At 38.2% G+C, this 18,814-nt stretch overlaps 1 protein-coding gene and 1 pseudogene across 8 annotated transcripts in view; one reads left to right on the forward strand and one right to left on the reverse strand.

Annotated features, from left to right (window-relative positions):
- Plce1 (phospholipase C epsilon 1) overlaps positions 1-18,814 on the reverse strand; it is a 363,378-nt gene that overhangs the window by 131,692 nt on the left and 212,872 nt on the right. The gene's annotated exons all lie outside the window — the stretch shown is intronic.
- On the forward strand, positions 2,848-6,830 carry LOC109674020 (small ubiquitin-related modifier 2 pseudogene; annotated as a pseudogene).

The raw sequence follows: 18,814 nt of genomic DNA on the forward strand, positions 1-18,814 counted from the left end.
GAGAGAATTACTAAAGACAGGGAGAGACTTTTTAGGCTCAAATGATTCTTTTAATTAGAAATTCCCTGTGTGCTTTCTCTTTATTTTGATGCCTCCTGCCTATAACTTCCTTGCCTCCTGCTTATAACTTCCTGCCTATAATTCACCCATCCATCCATCCACCTGTTCATCATCTACTTAAGCATCCACCCATCTATGATAAGCCTTAGAGCAGAGTTTCCAAAATTTGATCTTTAGAAGACTGGTATTTGGAAGAAAAATCATTTCTGTGGTCATATAAATTGGGTAAATGTCACAGATTCATGTCCTATTTTCTTTCTGGAGATATTTGAGGCACATTGTTACAGGTCTGAAGGACCTTGCAGTAAAGATATAATTTACATTAGCTTAATCCATTGTTCCCCAAGCCACACTTTATACAATGTCTATGACATCATTCTTTGTGACTAGCATCCTTGGAATCTTTTAAGGAACACTGCCCTGGCGTCCAGGGTCCAATCTGTCCTTGTTCTCCTTCAGTGCATGTCTTTCCTTCCCCACAGACTGTCCAAGGGGTCTCCTTCATACTTCTCACACTGCTAGAGGACATATCACATCTGCCAGAATCTTTCTTACATCACTGCCTTTTCTTACAACATCCTTAGTGGTTCTTGCTAAAATAAGTTCATCTGTCTTCTTATGTCACCATATTTCTCACTACCCATCTGTAATCAGGTCTGGATTCTGGGCCATAGTAAAGTTCATAGAAGGACTTCCTTTAACATTCAGACCTCAATATTACTTGATTTTTTTTGTATCTCCATCTCAGAAACCTTTTAAAGTTTCCAAATGCTCCATCTCTGAATTACTCAAGTCCAAAGTAATCATTCCTAAATTTGACCTCTGTCTCCCAATATCCAAACCATAGATCCAAATAGGGAATCTCTGCTAATGGTCTAGGCTCTGATTTTCCCCTCAACTCATCCTTTCCTACGCAGCCCAACCACTTTTGAAGCATTGCACAGGAAAAGTTCCTGATGGTGTTTGCTATTTAATTAAGTGAGCTGCTCCCCTTTTTGAAGAATGCTATCAGTTCAGTCAAAAACATGTGAAGCTGGGCATGGTAGTATATGTCTATAATCCCAGAATTTAGGAGGAAAGAAGGCAGAAGAGTCCAGACTTAAAGGCTACTCTTGATTGTATAGCAAGTTCTAGGCTATACTGGTCTAGCAAGACCCTGTCTCAAAACAATAACAAAAAATATTATGAAGAGAAAGTTTTAAAGTTTGAATGAAATTGCTTTCCACTGATACAAGTACGGACTGTTTTGAACATATTCCAGGCAAAACTTCCTGTTTTGTCTTTCATGTAAAAATCCATCACATGCAAATGATCTCTTCTCTTTGATTCTGAAAGGTAAACAGGTGAGTAAGGAATTTATTCTAATTATTTTATCTATCTCTTGGGCCAAACTACCAAAAATCTACTGCAGCAAAAGGTGTTAACTACTAATTTATAACTGGTTTTCCCTAAGCTCGTTTTCAAAAAAATTAAAATAAGGTAGATACTTAAATATAGTCAACATGGCTTCACTTTTCAACTTTCTCAATAGTTTAGAAAGTGACTAGATTGCCCAAAAATTGATTCAGACTGTGGCCTGATGATAGGGGCAGTTTTTGGAAATTGACAAATTTATGTACAGTGAAATTAGCTACATATAGGAATTCCTCTCAGAAGTAACCAACTCTAAGACATGAATTCAAAACAACAGTACCTCTGCAGAGGAAATAAAAATGACCCCCAAATCTTATGAAACAACCACTAGTCTAATATACAAGAGAAGAGGTAATATAGTAAAATGTAATAACTGCTATTAAGATGATACATTTGAGCCAGCAACATATCTTGAGATATGAATCACATGCTGTTACAGTGAATGACGAATCTAGTGCTTGGTGGGAAATAGCAAGAAAGGCAATAAAAAAAATCTAAGAAAAAGAAGTCTGGTCAGTGTAACCCTAATAAATCTAGCGGCTTCATGTTCCTCAGTAAAAGTATGACATCACAATCAAAGTAAACACAAATCGAGGCTAGAAGCCTTTGCTGTAGTTTTCATAAAGCAGGATAGTCAGGGTATCCTGAGTGCATTTATATCATGCACCACAAAGAAACACTGTCAAAGTCTTCTTGATACACAGTTTTCTGTCCCCTAAACTCCACTCATCTCTTCCTTCCTCTAACATGCCCCTGTGCTCAGCTGTACATCATGCCTGTCCTCCCTCTCTACAACATGGGCCTCCTGACAATGGATGAAGGACCTACAACTTATGACTCTTGATCCTTCCTCCTTATCTATGCAGCAAAGTTCATAGAGCCCACTGGCATTTATAGATTATTCTCTTGCAAAAAGCATTTTCAGAAAACTTCTGGTGAATAAAATCATCCACTTCATTTACAGTTGGTTCTCTCAGATCCATGGTCTTCTGAAACAGCTATTCTGTAGCAGAATAGGGCTATTTCTCTAGATACTGTCACAGCCTAGACATATGTACCAAGAGACAAAGTAACTTCAATTCTGATTCTCTACTCAAATAAAAGCTTCCTGACTATGTGCTTTCTATAGACTAATTCCAGAGATACACAGTATCATAACCCTTATTTTATTCATGAGAGAACTCAGGCTCACCTAAGGTCATATAAGTAGTGATCAGAGCTGGTATCTGAGCAGGGTCTATTTGACTCCAGAGTTCATGTACTGATCACTCAGTGTATTACCACATTGTATTCTGGTTTATAGACACATCTCCAGAGATTTTAGTAAGTGTAAATCTATTCCTTATGCTTCTTGTTTTGGGGTTATCTAATAAAATGACCTCTTTGGACTTCACAGGTAAGGATTTGACCCAAAGGGTAGACAATTCCTTTCTTTGGTCAGCCTGATGATACTGTAGAATGCAGAAACTCAGACATGCCTTTTGCATGAATTCATAAGGATGTCCCCATGCTTTAAATCAGCATTTTCCAAAGTGTAACCCTGAATTTATGTAAAGTGTGGCTCTTTAGTGAATAATTTAGGGAAAACACTTGGTTAAACAAAGGTAACTGCAGGACCTCTCCAGCCTTTCTTGGCAAGGGGCATATAACATAATATCACAAAGTAACCCTCCTTAACTTTGTTGTCTGTTTCTGTATCATTTCTTGGGAATCACAATCTCTGCAAAATGTTTCTCATTATACACAGAGATTCTCGACAGAACAAATTGGGCCTAAGGAGCTGGTGGTTCCAAGTAGCTTAATCGGCCATGTTATGGGAATCCAATGTAATAACGATCTAAGGGTGAGAGAGAGACTATGCTTTATTTAGGAAACTGTAAATTATTCCCCATGGCTGAAGACTGTATTAAGTGAGATGGGGCATTACTTAGAAAACCAAGAAGGAAGCTTCATTTTCCAGGAAGCCTTAGAGAACTGGTATGGCTCATGAAGAAACAAAGGCAGATATATGCATCCTAGACTTTTAGGTCTCACAGTGCATCCAGGCATCACCTCACCTTGAAGGATGGAAATCTCAGCCAAAATCTTCCTTTGAGGAAAGCTGTCTGAGAAGTTGAAGGATGTCAGCAAGCCCTCCTCTCCTTCTTTCCTTTCTGATGATCACCAGTCCCCCAGTTTGTCTATAAACTGTCATTCTCAGGGGGCTGTCCACAAATTATACACCCTGAAATACCCAGATAGATCTGTAGGATAAGCTTGTAAACTTGAGTATTTCTACTTAATAACTATTCACCTAATGCCTTTGGGGAGCTCCCTAACTTACAGGATTAGCACTTTAAAATAATGCCATTTGGAGCCCTGTTCTACCCAAGGGCCTTCAGTGTGGGCTAGAGTCCAGCAAAATCTGTACTTCCCATTTATTTCTCTTTTTGTTTTTTGGTCCCTAACAAAAGTAAAAGCATTTATTCTTGCTATACCTTATATGAACATCTAGAGTTTACAAAATAATCTCATATAATCTCTGCATAATGTGAAGGAGTCATTGCTCACAGGTAGGCACTGCTACTCTTACATATATGTATATATGTATATATGTTTGAGTTAAGTCATGATGTGACTTGTCCAGGAATCCAGCTTGTGAGTGGTCAGTCCTTGAACTGGCAAAAGCTAAGAGAGAATCTGAAGATCCTGGCTTTTGGCCCAGAACTCTATGCTACCCTAAGAAGCCAAGACAGAGCTACCTTGGGCATGCTCAGTGTCCAGGGACCAGCCTTCACAGCAGCCAGGATATTTGAATGGGTTTAAGAAACACTGGGTATAGATATTAATCCATTCATTTGTTGAGTGCTTGCTATGTTACAGACTTTGGTGCAGGCTACACCAATGTTGGGATTTAGTGAACAAGAAAAGATCCCTATTCATATAGAACATCCTGGGAGAAGACACAGGTAAACAATAAACACAATAAGAGAGTAATGATGCAAGTTGGAAGGTGATAAAAGTGCTATGGTAAAAATCAGAAGAGGGCTTCTGAATGAGGGTGAGGCAGTAGTGTTACATGGCATATATTAACTAGAACAGTAGCAATTTCCTCAAGCTTTCCTGGAAAAGTGTTCAAAACTTAATCCTCCAGGATGCTCTTGGCCTGGTCATCCTAACCCTTTTCTAGGTCTCAATAATAGCTTTTGCTCTTCATCATCTAATTCTCACAAAAACCCTGTAAGATGCATTATCTCCTAGTTATCCCATTTTATAGATGATGAAACAGAGCTCAGAAATGTTAAGCAATTTGATTAAAAAGACCCATACTATTAAGAGTTGAAATTTCAATCTTGCTCTGACTGCAAAAATACACCCTCTTTTACACTTATTTTGAGAGACCTTCTACAGAGGAAACACAATCCCTGTGTCATCTCAATGATTGTCCATTGAGCCTGTCTCTGTCTCTCTTACACACAACGCACCACATCATATAGATCTATCTATCTGTCTATATAGATATATATATCACACCATTTCATTCATTCATATATATAATTCATATATATATGCATATATATGTGTGTATATATATATAATCAGGAGCTTCATTGTGATATTTCCATATGCCTTTTCTTCTCTGGAAGGAGTAAGGCTGGAAACTTAGGCAATGAGAGTCAACTCCCTGTATAGCTATCATTATCTCAACTCGCAAAATCCCTTGTTCCTTCCTATTATTGCTTATACTGTCTCTTCAACAAAATTAGAAATAAGGACAGAATAGTTTCTGCTGGGTAGCGAGGGTTAAGAGTGGGTAAGGGAGGGAGCGGCGGGGAGGGGGGGAGAAATGACCCAAACATTGTATGCACATATGAATAAAATAAAAATTAAAAATTAAATTTTTTTTCTTTAAAAAAAAAAGATTATCATTTTTAGGAATCTGAATTTAAAGTTCATCCCCCACTAGCCAGCTGAGCAAACTTCTAATCATGATTTAAAATTGTATCCTATGGAATTGGAGAACATCATTCTGAGTGAGGTTAGCCTGGCCCAAAAGACCAAAAATCGTATGTTCTCCCTCATATGCGGACATTAGATCAAGGGCAAACACAACAATGGGATTGGACTTTGAGCACATGATAAAAGCGAGAGCACACAAGGGAGGGGTGAGGATAGGTAAGACACCTAAAAAATTAGCTAGCATTTGTTGCCCTTAACACAGAGAAACTAAAGCAGATACCTTAAAAGCAACTGAGGCCAATAGGAGAAGGGGACCAGGAACTAGAGAAAAGGTTAGATGAAGAAGAATTAACCTAGAAGGTAACACCCACGCACAGGAAATTAATGTGAGTCAACTCCCTGTATAGCTACCCCTATCTCAACTAGCAAAAACCCTTGTTCCTATTATTGCTTATATTCTCTCTTCAACAAAATTAGAGATAAGGGCAAAATAGTTTCTGCCGGGTAGCGAGGGGGTAGGGGGGGAGTGGGAGGGGTCAGGGAGGGTAAGGGAGGAGGTGAGGGAATGCGGGAGAAATGACCCAAACACTGTATGCACATATGAATAATAAAAAAAATTGTATCCTATAAAAATGTGAGAGAACCTGCCTCAGAGCTCTGCTTCTGAACCTTTATCTTTCATACCCATTCTCTGTGGATGGTGGTGAACTAGCACAGCTTTCTTAGAATTAAATCAAAATTGTAATCATGTATAACCTTTGTCCTAGCAAATCCACATCCAAGATTTTATCTAACAGAATTTCTCACAAAAAACATAGACTAGGGAGCGTAAGTTTATCTGTACTGAAATTGAACATTTTTCACAATAAGTTTGGGTAAAAACAGCAAATTGATAACAAAGGAATGTAATCCTATGGAGTGTGTGGAGAATTTTACAATTATAGGGCTATGCTTGTATACCTGTCCAGTACATAGAGTTCTGTTTTGTTTAACTTTCTTGTAATGCATATATAACGGTGTTTTAAAAATAGATAAAAATTAAGGTGGTGCTGCTTGTGCGCTTGTTTGGTATGGACTGGGTGCCTCTGTGAAGCACCAGCTGAAGGGACTCTGGCACTCACCACGACTGATGAAAAGCCCACGGAAGGAGTCAAGACTGAAAACAATGATCATATTAATTTGAAGGTAATGGGGCAAGATGGTTTTGCGGTACAGTTTAAGATTAAGAGGCAAACACCACTTAGTAAACTAATGAAAGCATATTGTGAAGGACAGGGTTTGTCAATGAGGCAGATCAGATTCCAATTTGGTGAGCAGCCAGTCAATGAAACAGATATACACCTGCACAGTTGGAAATGGAGGATGAGGATGAAGATAGAATTGGTGTGTTCCATCAGTAGACAGGAGGTGTCTATTGAAAAGGGAACTTGCTACTTTACTCCAGAACTTTGTTGTTCTAATAGATCAAGAATATATTCTCAATTAGAAAACTACAATTTGGTTTCACCACATCCTGACTACTACAGTGTAGTTTTCTCTGTTCTTTCATTTTCCCCTTTCTACATCCCTCTTTCGTACATAAAGTAACTGGTGTATGTGCACAAGCATGTTGCTTTTCTTTTTTTACTCAATGGCCAATGGTATGTTTTGATAAACATCAAATGGAGATGGAAGAGGAAAAAAATACTGGTTCTATGAAAATATCCTCTTTCTCTATTAGTGGCATGCTCATTCGGCTTTTATCTTTTATTTTCCAGTAAGTTATTTTGCTTTCACTGTTTCAAACAACAACAACAAAAAAAAAAACAACATAAAAATCCTTGCATACCTTGTTTGATTGGAGAATTTTAATGTTTTTATTTATCATTGTAAAACCAAGGACAATTTTATAACTTTTTTGTACAAAGCTGATACATGTAGGGCAATCTGTCTTTAAGTAAGGGTAAATTACTCTTTAAAAAAAAAATCAGAGGTAGTTTTCCCTTCAAGTCAGGCATCTTGTTGTTTAAATAAACTTCTTGTTTAAAATGAAAAAAAAAGATATTTAAAAAATTCACCCAGAGACCAAAACCTCAATCTTTACATGCTCAAAAAACGGGTCCAGTTTTTGGGCTGTTCAGATTTTTCCTAATAAATATTGTAATATTGATTTGAAAAGTATTAATTTAAAAAAAGTATTGATTGAAAAGTTATAATTAGGGAAAAAAGTAGGAAAAGTTTCTTGTATCTACTATATCCATTTTCCTTTGAAAATGGATTAAATTTGAATGAATTTTGTAGACAGTAACTTTTTATAAAAAAGTTAAGCATTGGATTCTCAATTGCACATTTAATGATGCACTTCCAATTACATAAACTAAAACAGAGAGAACATTGATTTCTTTTTATAAAAGATTCAGAGTTAGCTTAAAAACAGTAAATCTCAGGCAGAGCTGAAAATTGCTTTCAACAGGGAAATGATGGGTTTAGAAAAAGGCTAGTTAATTGGTGATTTTTTTCTCATTATCTGTTAGTGGTTTTCAGAGTAACAGAATCAATCTTGCAACCAATGTGTCCGGCTGGTCCTCAGCCTCTCATGAAAGAGATGAGTTCACAAAATCAATGAAGCATATTATTTCTAAGTCAGTACTTAAAAAGGAAAAAAAACCAATATGTCTAGACTGAGAGTTAAAGACATATTCAGACAAAACTATCTACTGGACTCTGAGGAAGAACCTCAGAGCAAAAACATCTAACACAACTTTTATTAATAAGATACAACTCTTGCCCCCAGATTTCCAAAGAAATGTGTGTTCACTGTGAAAATATAAAGCATAAAGAAAATTTAAAAAATTACTAATCCACCCACAATCTCTAATATTTTGTTGCAGCATTTCATGTTTTTTATATAAATATACACAATATTTACAAAATTAGGATAGGAGAACACATAATTTTTTCTAATGCAAAAAACAAAACTCAAAACTATGGTGAACATTTCCTCAGCTCTACAACTAGTCTTATAATGTTTGGTTTTTAATCACTATAGCAGTACATGTTGTATTTATAATTTGTGCCGTTATAACTAACACTCTGATAAGCAATTTGGTAATTATTTTTATATGTGCTTACTATGTTACATAGAAATAGTGAAAGAGAGAAAAAATACCCTGCTTACATTGGGAAATTTCCAGGATGCTAGCATATGAACTGTTTTATCAGTATTTCTCACTGATCGTTTATCTATTGCTGGTTACACTGGGTAAGAAAAATGTTAATTAAGCCTGAATTCATTTGTTAATTATAATAATATCTTGTCCTGGATTGAGGAAACTGACTCAAAGTTAATGGTGGGGACGCTAGTGTGTTATTGGTGACAATTGCCTTTTTCCCAGCAGCACAGTCCTGAGGGGTGACTGACTTAGTAAATATGGATAGTTCTAGAACCAACCTCTAGCAGGCTAACTGAGCTTCAGAGCTCCAACTGGCTGAGCTAAGGGGCTCTTGTCTATTTTATAATGTTAACACTCAATAATGATAATAAATTATCTTATTTTTTAACAACATATAATAACTACCCTAGTACTATTCCAAGAACTAGTTCCAGGAACTGCACTAAGCTCTCTGCACATCTTGCTCAGTCTTCACAATTGCTGTATGCAGAAAGGCACCACTCTGTGCTGTTCTTATTCCTATTAGCAGCTGGGGACACAGGTTAAGGAACTTGTTTGGCATCACACACGCTGAGATTAGTGAGGGAATCAGGGCCACATCAGACTGATACCAAAATCCAGGCCCTTGAAACCACCCCACTACATGGCTTGAAGGTTTTCTTCCCTTTAGTCTCTATATAACTGACAATCAGGCATCTTTCTCAGTGATAGATAGATGAGGCAGGACTTGGGTTGAATGTTTGAGCTGGAAGGATCTAGACGAGTAGTTGGGATGAATTTTCAGATTTCTGAACTTTACAGAACAGAAAACCATGCTCTGAAAGGCCATGTTTTGTGCCCTAGGTCATGGAGCTGACGAATGGCAAAGTTAGACTAAAACTTAAGCCCTGAAGTCCCAGGCCAGGGCATTTCTTCTCCACCCCACAGCCTCCCTCCCTTGGTGTGGGTAGAATCTCAGGTGCTACATGCTATTGTGGGAAGGCTCCTCCAAAGAAGGAAATGGAGACAGAAAGTAGAATCCAGAGGCTATGAGTGAGGTCTTCGGAGCTCACAGACATGGGGACGAAGCCCAACTCAGTCACTGATTTGCTAAATGACTCTGGGTATGTTCTAAACAGCTACATCACAGACATGATGGAGACATTACAATGAGAAAATGCATGAAATGTTTACACATATTTAGCTCTCAATAGCTAGCCATTTTTATCATCATCTCGAATTCATCATCTGAAAGAGGAAAAAAGAATTCTGAGGACTTTCATCTTAGAAGCCAGATGGGGAGACTTGCTCTTGTATCAAACCATTTCAGGCAATGGAAACTTTTTGTTTTGTTTTTATAACCTGCAACTTGCACCCTCTGGTGTGGTGCCCACCATAATAAAAACTTTTTTTAAAGCTCCCAAGCAATACCTTGTTTATTCATAGAAAAAGAAATGTCCATATCAACTTGCCACATATTGTAGCAACAGATTTACCAATTTGAAAAAGCCCCCAATAAAAAGCACAAATGCTATTCTTAACTATTCAGTTCTTCCACACAGAAAATATTTGACATAATAAAATATATGTACATTAAGTTCCTGACACAGAGTTAAAAACCCTTCTAATTTCATGAGTGAGAGGAATGCCAGGGGCATCTTTTGTTCTAATATTTATTTGATCTTTGACCCTGGGTTCATGATACTAAGTTCTTAAATCACTTAAAGTTTCCTGGATGGAAGGAGGACCTTTTTTTCTAATGGCAACTCTTGCTGGGCTCTTGGAGAGGTTCAGATGGAAGGCAGGCCACCAGAAAGGCAAAGCCCACCCCTCATCATCTGAGGAGGGGAGAGGAACTGAAGATTGAACATCTATGTATGAAGCCTACATAAAAATCCCTAAACCATGGAGCTCACAGAACTTCTGGGGTTGCCAGGAAGGTACTGTTCCTAGAGAGGGCAGGGAGCTCCATGCCTTCCTGTTATTCCTTGCCCCATGTACCTCTTCACCTGGATGTTCATTTGTATCCTTTATAAGGAAGTGATAAACATAAGTAAAGTGTTTCCTTGAGATCTGTCAGCCATTATAGCACCTTACCAAACCTGAGGAGTCATGGAAATCCTCTGTTTGTAGCCAATTTGGTCAGAAATACCACATGCCCAGGAACTGCAACTGACTTCTGAAGTGAAGACAGTGTTCTGGGACTGAGCCCTTAATGTATGTGGTCTGACTCTAACTCCAGGTAGAAAGTATCAGAACTGAACTATAGGACAACAAGCTGGTGTTGGGAGAGTTGAAGAACTGATTGCTGGTGTGGGAAACTCCTACATATTTGATGGAAAAAGTGGTGTAAGTACAGAAAAAAGTTTTCAAATCCCATCAATATGTCACAGCAGTCTCAAAGTTAAAAACCTTCATGCTAAAATATTACTGAACTATTTATGTCCATGTTAAAAAACTGAGGTATAACTCACATTTCCTTTTTTTTTTTTCTTTTTTTTGGTGGGACTGGGGTTTGAACTCAGGGCTTTATGCTTGCAAAGCAGGTGCTCCAGTTCATTTTGATATAGTTATTTTGGAGATGGGGTTTTATGAACTGTTTGCCTTCAACTCAACCCTCCCAATCTTAGCCTCCCAAGTAGCTAAGATTACAGGCTTGAGCCATTGGCACTAGGCTCTTTGCCCATTTTTAAATTGAGTTTGTTTTTTTCTTGTTGAGTTTTAGTTCTCTATATATTTTGAGTGTTAATTTCTTATTATATTTGACTTGCAAATATTTTTCCCATACTGTTGTTGTCTTTTTATTCTGCTGATAGTGTCCTTTGATGCAAAATACTTTTAATTTTGACGAAATCCAATCTATCTCCTTTTTCCTTTTGGTGCTGGTAACTTTGGATCCAAGAAATCATTGCCTAATCCAATATTATGAAGCTCCTCCTTATGCTTTCTTCTAAGTTTTTTGTTGTTTTAGGTCTTAGCCTTAGGTCTTTGAGTTAAAAACAAAAACAAAAACAAACGGTCTCACTATGTAGCACAGACTGGCCTTGAACTCACAATTCTCTGCCTCAGCCTCCCAAGCGCAAGAATCACAGTTGTGCACCAGTTTTTCTTTGACCCATTTTCAGCAAAATTTTATATATTGTGGAAGGCAGAGGTCCAACTTCATTCTTTTGTATGTCAGTATCCAGTTTTCCCAGTGCACCACTTATTAAAAAAACTGTTTCTTCCTCATTGAATAGTATTGTTCAAGACCTTGTTGGAAAAATTAGAAATAAGGGCAAAATAGTTTCTGCTGGGTATTGGCGGGGGGGGGGGGGGGGGGGGGGGGCGGAGTGGGTGGTAAGGGAGGGGGTGGGGGCAGGGGGGAGAAATGAACCAAGCCTTGTATGCACATATGAATAATAAAAAAAAAAAAAAGACCTTGTTGGAGACTGCTTCACTACATATGTGAAGGTTTATTTCTATTCTGTTCCACTGGTCTACATGTCTGTCTTTATGTCACTATCACAGTGTTCTGATGACTACAGCATTGTAGTGAACTCTGAAATCAGAGATCATCTTTGTAAAATTGTTCAGTTATTCTAGGTCCCTTGAAAGTTCATATGAATTTTATTATAATCAGCTTGCTGATTTCTGCAAAAGCACCTAGAATTTTGAGAGGGGTTATATTGAATCTGTTCCCTCTGGAGAAGTACTGCCACCTTAACAATCTTAGATCTTTGAATCTGTGAACAGAGGATGTCTTTCCGTTGTTTGGGTCTTTACATTTTCTTACAAATTTTTTTCTAGTATTCAACATACAAACCTTGAATTCCTTTGCTATTTATTCTTAGTCTTTTCTTTTTCAAGTGATTATAAGTGGAATTGTTTTATTAATCTCATTTTTGGGTTGTTCATAGCATACAGAAGTATAACTGATTGTGTATTCTACCACCTTGTTGAACTCATTAGTTCTAATAGTGTTTTAATGGATTCTTTACAATGTGTACATATGAGATCATGTTATCTGACAATATAGTATCACTTCTTTTCCAATCTGGATGCCTTTTGTTTCTTTTTATTGTATGAGTGCCCTGGACAGAACCTCTCATACACTGTTGAACAGAGTGCCAAGAGTGGACATCTTTGCCTCTTGATCTTAGCTGGGAAGCTCTTACTTTTTCACCATTATGCATGATATGAGCTGTGAGTTTTACATAAAGTAGAGCTACCTTATCAGTTTGGGGAAGTTCCCTTCTATTCCTATTTTGCGAAATATTTTTTCACGAAAGCACAGTGGATTTTGTTGAATGCTTTTTCTGTGTCTATTGAAATGGTTTTCGTTCATTACTCTATAGGTTTATTACACTGATTGATTTTCATGTTTACCTGTACATTAATTTTTATATGAATATACTACATATTTAATTATAGTCTAACTGAGAAGAGATTTGTACAAGACCAAAAGATAACTGTCGGAGTGGCTCAAGTGGTAGAGAGCCTGCTTAGCAAGTTGAAGCCCTGAGTTCAAACCCCGGTACTGCCAAAAAAAGAAAGAAAGTCCAAAGGATATTTATTGTCTGTTTGTAATCCTGGCTCTAACTTTGCCCTGTATGTTGGACAAGAACAGATGGCAAACTGAGATGTGACTGTAACCATGACTTCAAATCACAAACAATCTGATATTTTTAAAAATTATGTTTTTTTTAAAAAGGAAATACATGTATCTTTAATGTTGAACATGAACTCTTTATTATTGTTTGTTGTTATAATCACATTTTCAACCCTTGACAACATGACTATCAATTAAAAGAACTCTACAACTTAAAAAGAAAACCAGCGAGTGATATTTCTGAGTTAGGGCATATTATTTCAGAAATGACCTGTACCAGACTTTGGTAGGTCAAAGTTACTTAACTTAATGAGAAAAACACATAGGAACCTGGAAACTTTTTTTCCATAAAAGGCAATGGCGATGGTACTGATAAGGTTATTTGCTAACATTTGCAGAATATGCCACTCAGCTAAGCACATTATTTGCCAAATTTTTATTTAAGTATCTTGTTAGCCCTACCAAGGTAAAATTAGCATACCACCTTATAGCGGAGGAAACTCAGAGAGGAAAGCCACTTGCTTGAATAGTCACAGGTAGTAAGACGTTAGGTCAGAATTAGGTCAGACTGAGGTGACTCCAACGCCCATTTCTTACGGTTTAGGTATCGGAATTTAATTTATGTAAACTCAAGATCATTCATTTCTTCCTTTGAACTGAAATAAGATAAAAAATCCTGGAAGGTTATAGGACTTGCAATGTTCTACTTATTGATCAAATGCTTTTACAAGTCAAGTACTCACTGAGTGTCTACTATGCAAATGCAGCCCAGACGATGTAACTAATCTAGCAATGGACAAGGTTATAAAGGAGCTATTTTATATTTAATTATGCAGTTAATGATTTTTTGCTATGTTTCATTTTTTACTATGTTTTATTTAAGTGAAAGGTCTTTATTGACAAAGTCAATCTATCCTTAACAGAAAAAACAGCTATGCAAAGTGGCTGATGATATAGTCGGGAGCATCACGACTGAGCACATGAAAATCGCCATAGAGTTGTTAAGTGGAAGGAGCTTGGTAATCTACAGCTTTCAGCTCCTTGAGTCCTGGTTCAGAACACTGCACTATTGTGGCTTTCTTTCTTAACTCGCCAGCCATAGTGCTGATTTCTAGACCTCCTCATTGCCTGAACTCAGAGTTCTTGGTCCTTGTCCATCTCTTTCTTATCTTAAAAAAGCTCATCTTAAATTGTAAGCATCAGAGCTAAGCAGATGGCTTGCAAATGTGCAATCTGGCTTTGATCTCTTACTCTGATCTCATCTGGATGCTTCTGTTGAGAGTCTACAGGTTCTCAAAGTCAAGATATCAAATGGAATCTAACTTTTCACTTTTTCATTTCTTCAGGTCCAAATTCTTGGAGGCATTTGTTACTTCTTCCTTCCTGTCCTGGGTCAAGTTTACATTCATTCATCCATCAGTTGTCTCAGGGACTGGTCCCTTTCTTTTCTTTGTCATTGTTTTCCCTTACCTCCCAACTGCATAGTTTGCAAAAGCCTCCTGATTGTTTTGTGTTGTGAAAGACCAAGGAGGAATCCTTGTGAAATTCTCATTAGGCCAAAGTCTAGGGAATCAGAAAGGCTATTTGGCCCCATGAGATGATGTCCATGATGGCAGTGGGAAGCGGGAGAAAGATGGAGACCAGCCCAGTGAAATGTGTAAAGGAAACAAACATTGTTTATACAAGTCTGAGAGAGACCTCACATTTCCTTCCTGAGGTCAGTTTCTTTCTGATTTAGTATAAAACAGTCATAGGATCTGGAAAGACAGCTGTTGGTTTTTCTCTTTAGGGCCTAAACAGCACAGACAAAAAAGGTGTTGGCCCCTACAGCTGGATATGGACAGCCGAGGCTGCCAGCACATGGTGTCCTTCCCCTACCTGCAGGACTACTGCTAGTGCTGTCTGTGAAACTAGGGCTGTAGGCTTGAGAGTCCTGGGCATCTTCCTTCACTGCAGGTGCCTCCTTCTACCAGAGGCCTCTCTAGGGTTCCATTACAAATAAAGGAGAGTACTGAGGAGCATGGGCTCTAAAGTGAGATGGACCCAAGTTTAGATACTGCTTATCCAGGAACTCCCTACTCCTTAACTCTGTAATCGACTTCTCAGAGAAGAATGAGCCATCTGGTCAACTTCCTGTGAACTCTTAGCTAGAAGAACTACAAAACATAACCAGGATGAGGGTACAAGTCAGTATTCCTAAACTCCTCACAACTAAAATATCCTATGTGTGTCTTTGGCACCTTTGAGGTTAGAAAGGTTGGGGGTCACCACATAGTATTCTAACAGCCTGCTAAAACAGGAGCACCTACTAATTCTAATTGTAAGGTCTTTGGCTTATGGAATGAAGCAGGCAAGTTTAAGGTCAAAAGAGACTAACTCAGGATAACAGAGGGGTTAATGCTACCAGCCGTCTTTCCTCTTCTCAGTCTCTGACAGTCACTGACTGACATTTGTAAGGGTACCAACTTAATGCCTCTAAATCCCACTTTTCCTATCTTTGAAATGTGGATCAGAATTCTACTCCATTAGGTTGTTTTGTGAACATACATAAAACACTTAGCACAGTAGCCAGGCCACTAATGGAAGGCCTGCATGTTTCCATGTGAACTACAAGCAGGTTGTCATATATCCTGGGCATGTGTTAATATTTACTTGTTTTTAAGCAGGTGAGTGTTGGCAAAGGGGGAATAGAATAAGTCATTAATATAAATAAGACAAGTGGCTCTTTCACTCCTGAAGTTCAAATTATTCACTGGTCTGTTATTTCAGGGTGATTTCCTTTTTGTCTACACTTACACATATGATTATAAAAATATAAGAAGATTCTATTTTCTGACAGCGGGTGAATCTATCTAATTACTCTGTATCACTTCACCTAAAGGAACCTACCCCGACAGACACTGCTCCCTCTACAGGATAATCATCAAACAGAACTCCTCTCTGGCAACTCTGAGGGGGTTTTATAGTTGTTGACTACCCATTAAAGGGAACCCCCAAACATTTCATCAATGGAAGGAGGATAGAGTATTTTAAAGTTGATCAAGAAACTGAGTGAGACAAAAGGATTGGGAATAGAAGGTAGGGGAGAAAAGATTACGGTTGCATGATTAATATGTAGCATAGCTATGACTCAAATCTGCATTTTCTCTGGAAATTTTATTTAACATACAAAAAAACCAAAGGCAGATCCTTACTCATGAGGTTCTAGGACTATACTTCCAGTTGCAAAAGGATGTTGGGACAGTGTGTGACATGTAGTGTCTGATTCAATAAATGGTAGTTATTGTTGTTACTTGCAGTGGCTGAGCTACTTGTAGTGGTCAGAAATCAGGAAGTAGCATTGAGTTTAAAGGTCATTTTTCTATGAACTTGATTGGATCAGATCAGTGCCCCAGAGTTCCTAGTCCGCCTACTTGAGGCTGGGTAAACTGACCACAAGCTCTGAAGTAACCTTCTGTGCTAGGGATTAGACCACAGGGTAGAGGGGAGCAAACAGAGCCAAAGGGTTCAAAGACATAGAGTCCTCCATGGGAAGTTCAGAAAGTTCTTGAAGGGACATGGCAGCCACACCGGCAGATTCTTCTCAGACATTTGGCAGAAGCAAGGAAGAGAAGAACTGGAAGTCCTACAGATGAAATCCACTGGGAAGGCTGATTCATAACCTGCTTTTGATAAAGAAGGTAGTAACTTGTCTGTGCTTTGCTGAACATGTCTGTTTCAGTGATCTTTATATCCTTGCCTTCCCTCCCTCTCCTTCTTCTTCTCCCTTCCCCTTCTCTCATCCTTTATTCTCATCCTCTTTTCCTTTCACCCTTTCTTTTCATTGAAAGGAAATTTTTGTATTAAAAATGTCAACTGTCTCATAGCTGAGCCAAAGAGGTAGAAAACAGATTTGCTTGTGCAAATTCAGCTGTGCTTGCTGGGAAGGCAGAAACCTAGGTCTGGTGAGGAGCTGACTGGGGCTTGGTATTGTGGTAGGGGTCAGGTGTAGATGGGAGAAACAAACCCTAAAGGTGAGAATCAGGAAGAGCTGCTGTCCTGGATCCCTGTCCTCCTGAGATGTGCCTTGATCCAGAACCCAACATCACTCAGATTCTCCCAGACCAGGAAATTCCTGCATTTCTCACAGTTCCCTCCATGTTTGCTTCCCCTACCAACTGACCCTAAGAGCCCTCTTCCTAGAATCCACCCTGCTACTTCTGTCTTCTTTGTGCCATTTCCACTTTTTCTTTTTCAGATGGTATTCAACTCACTTTTTACTTATTATTTCAGTTATTTTGTACCATTATAATTATCTAAGACAAGTAAGTATCTACAGTGGTCTATTTTATAGGCAAGATGATCAAACTTAGGAGAGAGAAATTAAGTAACCTTCCCAGATTATAGAGTGTACATGTGATAGGTGCATTTGGGACTTAACCTTGTCTGTCACCAAATCCCACATTCTTGATCACTAACCTTTGTCTTCTGTGTATTACATTGCAATGTAGCTATTTGTTCACGTCTGTCTCTCTGTCAACTAAATCTTAAACATCTCGAGTTAAAAATAATGCTTCTCCCCACCACACTGCTTTAGCAGGCACTGTAAATGTCTTCTATATTGTGCTCTATTTTACTGATTTCCTACAGGTACACCAGAGGCAGGGTAAGGGCTTGGGTCTACCTGTGAAATAGTTCAAATATGCTCCTCTGAGCTCTGGATTTGTAACCGTGGAGGACTCAGTTCTTAGCTGCTCTGTGCCTTGGTTTCCTACTTCATTGTCCATCTCCACTTTTTAATGGACTGTGAACATCAGAGACTTAGGCTGTTATTTTATATTTCAATCTAGCTCCCTCCAATGTCCCCAAACAGTGCCTAGAATAGTGTCCAGCTCACAGCAGGCTCTTAAGTGACTACTTATTGAAGGAATAAACATTCATAGTTTTCTAAACTGCCTGCCCCATTAAAAAAAAGTGGATCAGCAATACCACTCTTGGGGATATACCCAAAAGACTGTGACACAGATTACTCCAGAGGCACCTGCACACCCATGTTTATTGCGGCACTATTCACAATAGCCAAGTTATGGAAACAGCCAAGATGCCCCACCACCGACGAATGGATTAAGAAAATGTGGTATATATCCCTATTTGCAGACGACATGATCCTATACCTTAAAGACCCAAAAAACTCTACTCAGAAGCTTCTAGACATCATCAATAGCTATAGCAAGGTAGCAGGATATAAAATCAACATAGAAAAATCATTAGCATTTCTATACACTAACAATGAGCAAACGGAAAAAGAATGTATGAAAACAATTCCATTTACAATAGCCTCAAACAAAATCAAATACCTAGGTGTAAACCTAACAAAAGATGTGAAAGACCTCTACAAGGAAAACTATACACTTCTGAAGAAAGAGATTGAGGAAGACTATAGAAAGTGGAGAGATCTCCCATGCTCATGGATTGGTAGAATCAACATAGTAAAAATGTCCAAAGTAATCTACATGTTTAATGCAATTCCCATCAAACTTCCAATGACATTCATTAAAGAGATTGAAAAATCTACTGTTAAATTTATATGGAAACACAAGAGGCCACGAATAGCCAAGGCAATACTCAGTCAAAAGAACAATGCAGGAGGTATCACAATACCTGACTTCAAACTATATTACAAAGCAATAACAATAAAAAC

This window comes from Castor canadensis, chromosome 7 (genome assembly GCF_047511655.1).
Source record: "Castor canadensis chromosome 7, mCasCan1.hap1v2, whole genome shotgun sequence".
In the NCBI taxonomy this organism is placed as follows: Eukaryota; Metazoa; Chordata; class Mammalia; order Rodentia; family Castoridae; genus Castor; species Castor canadensis.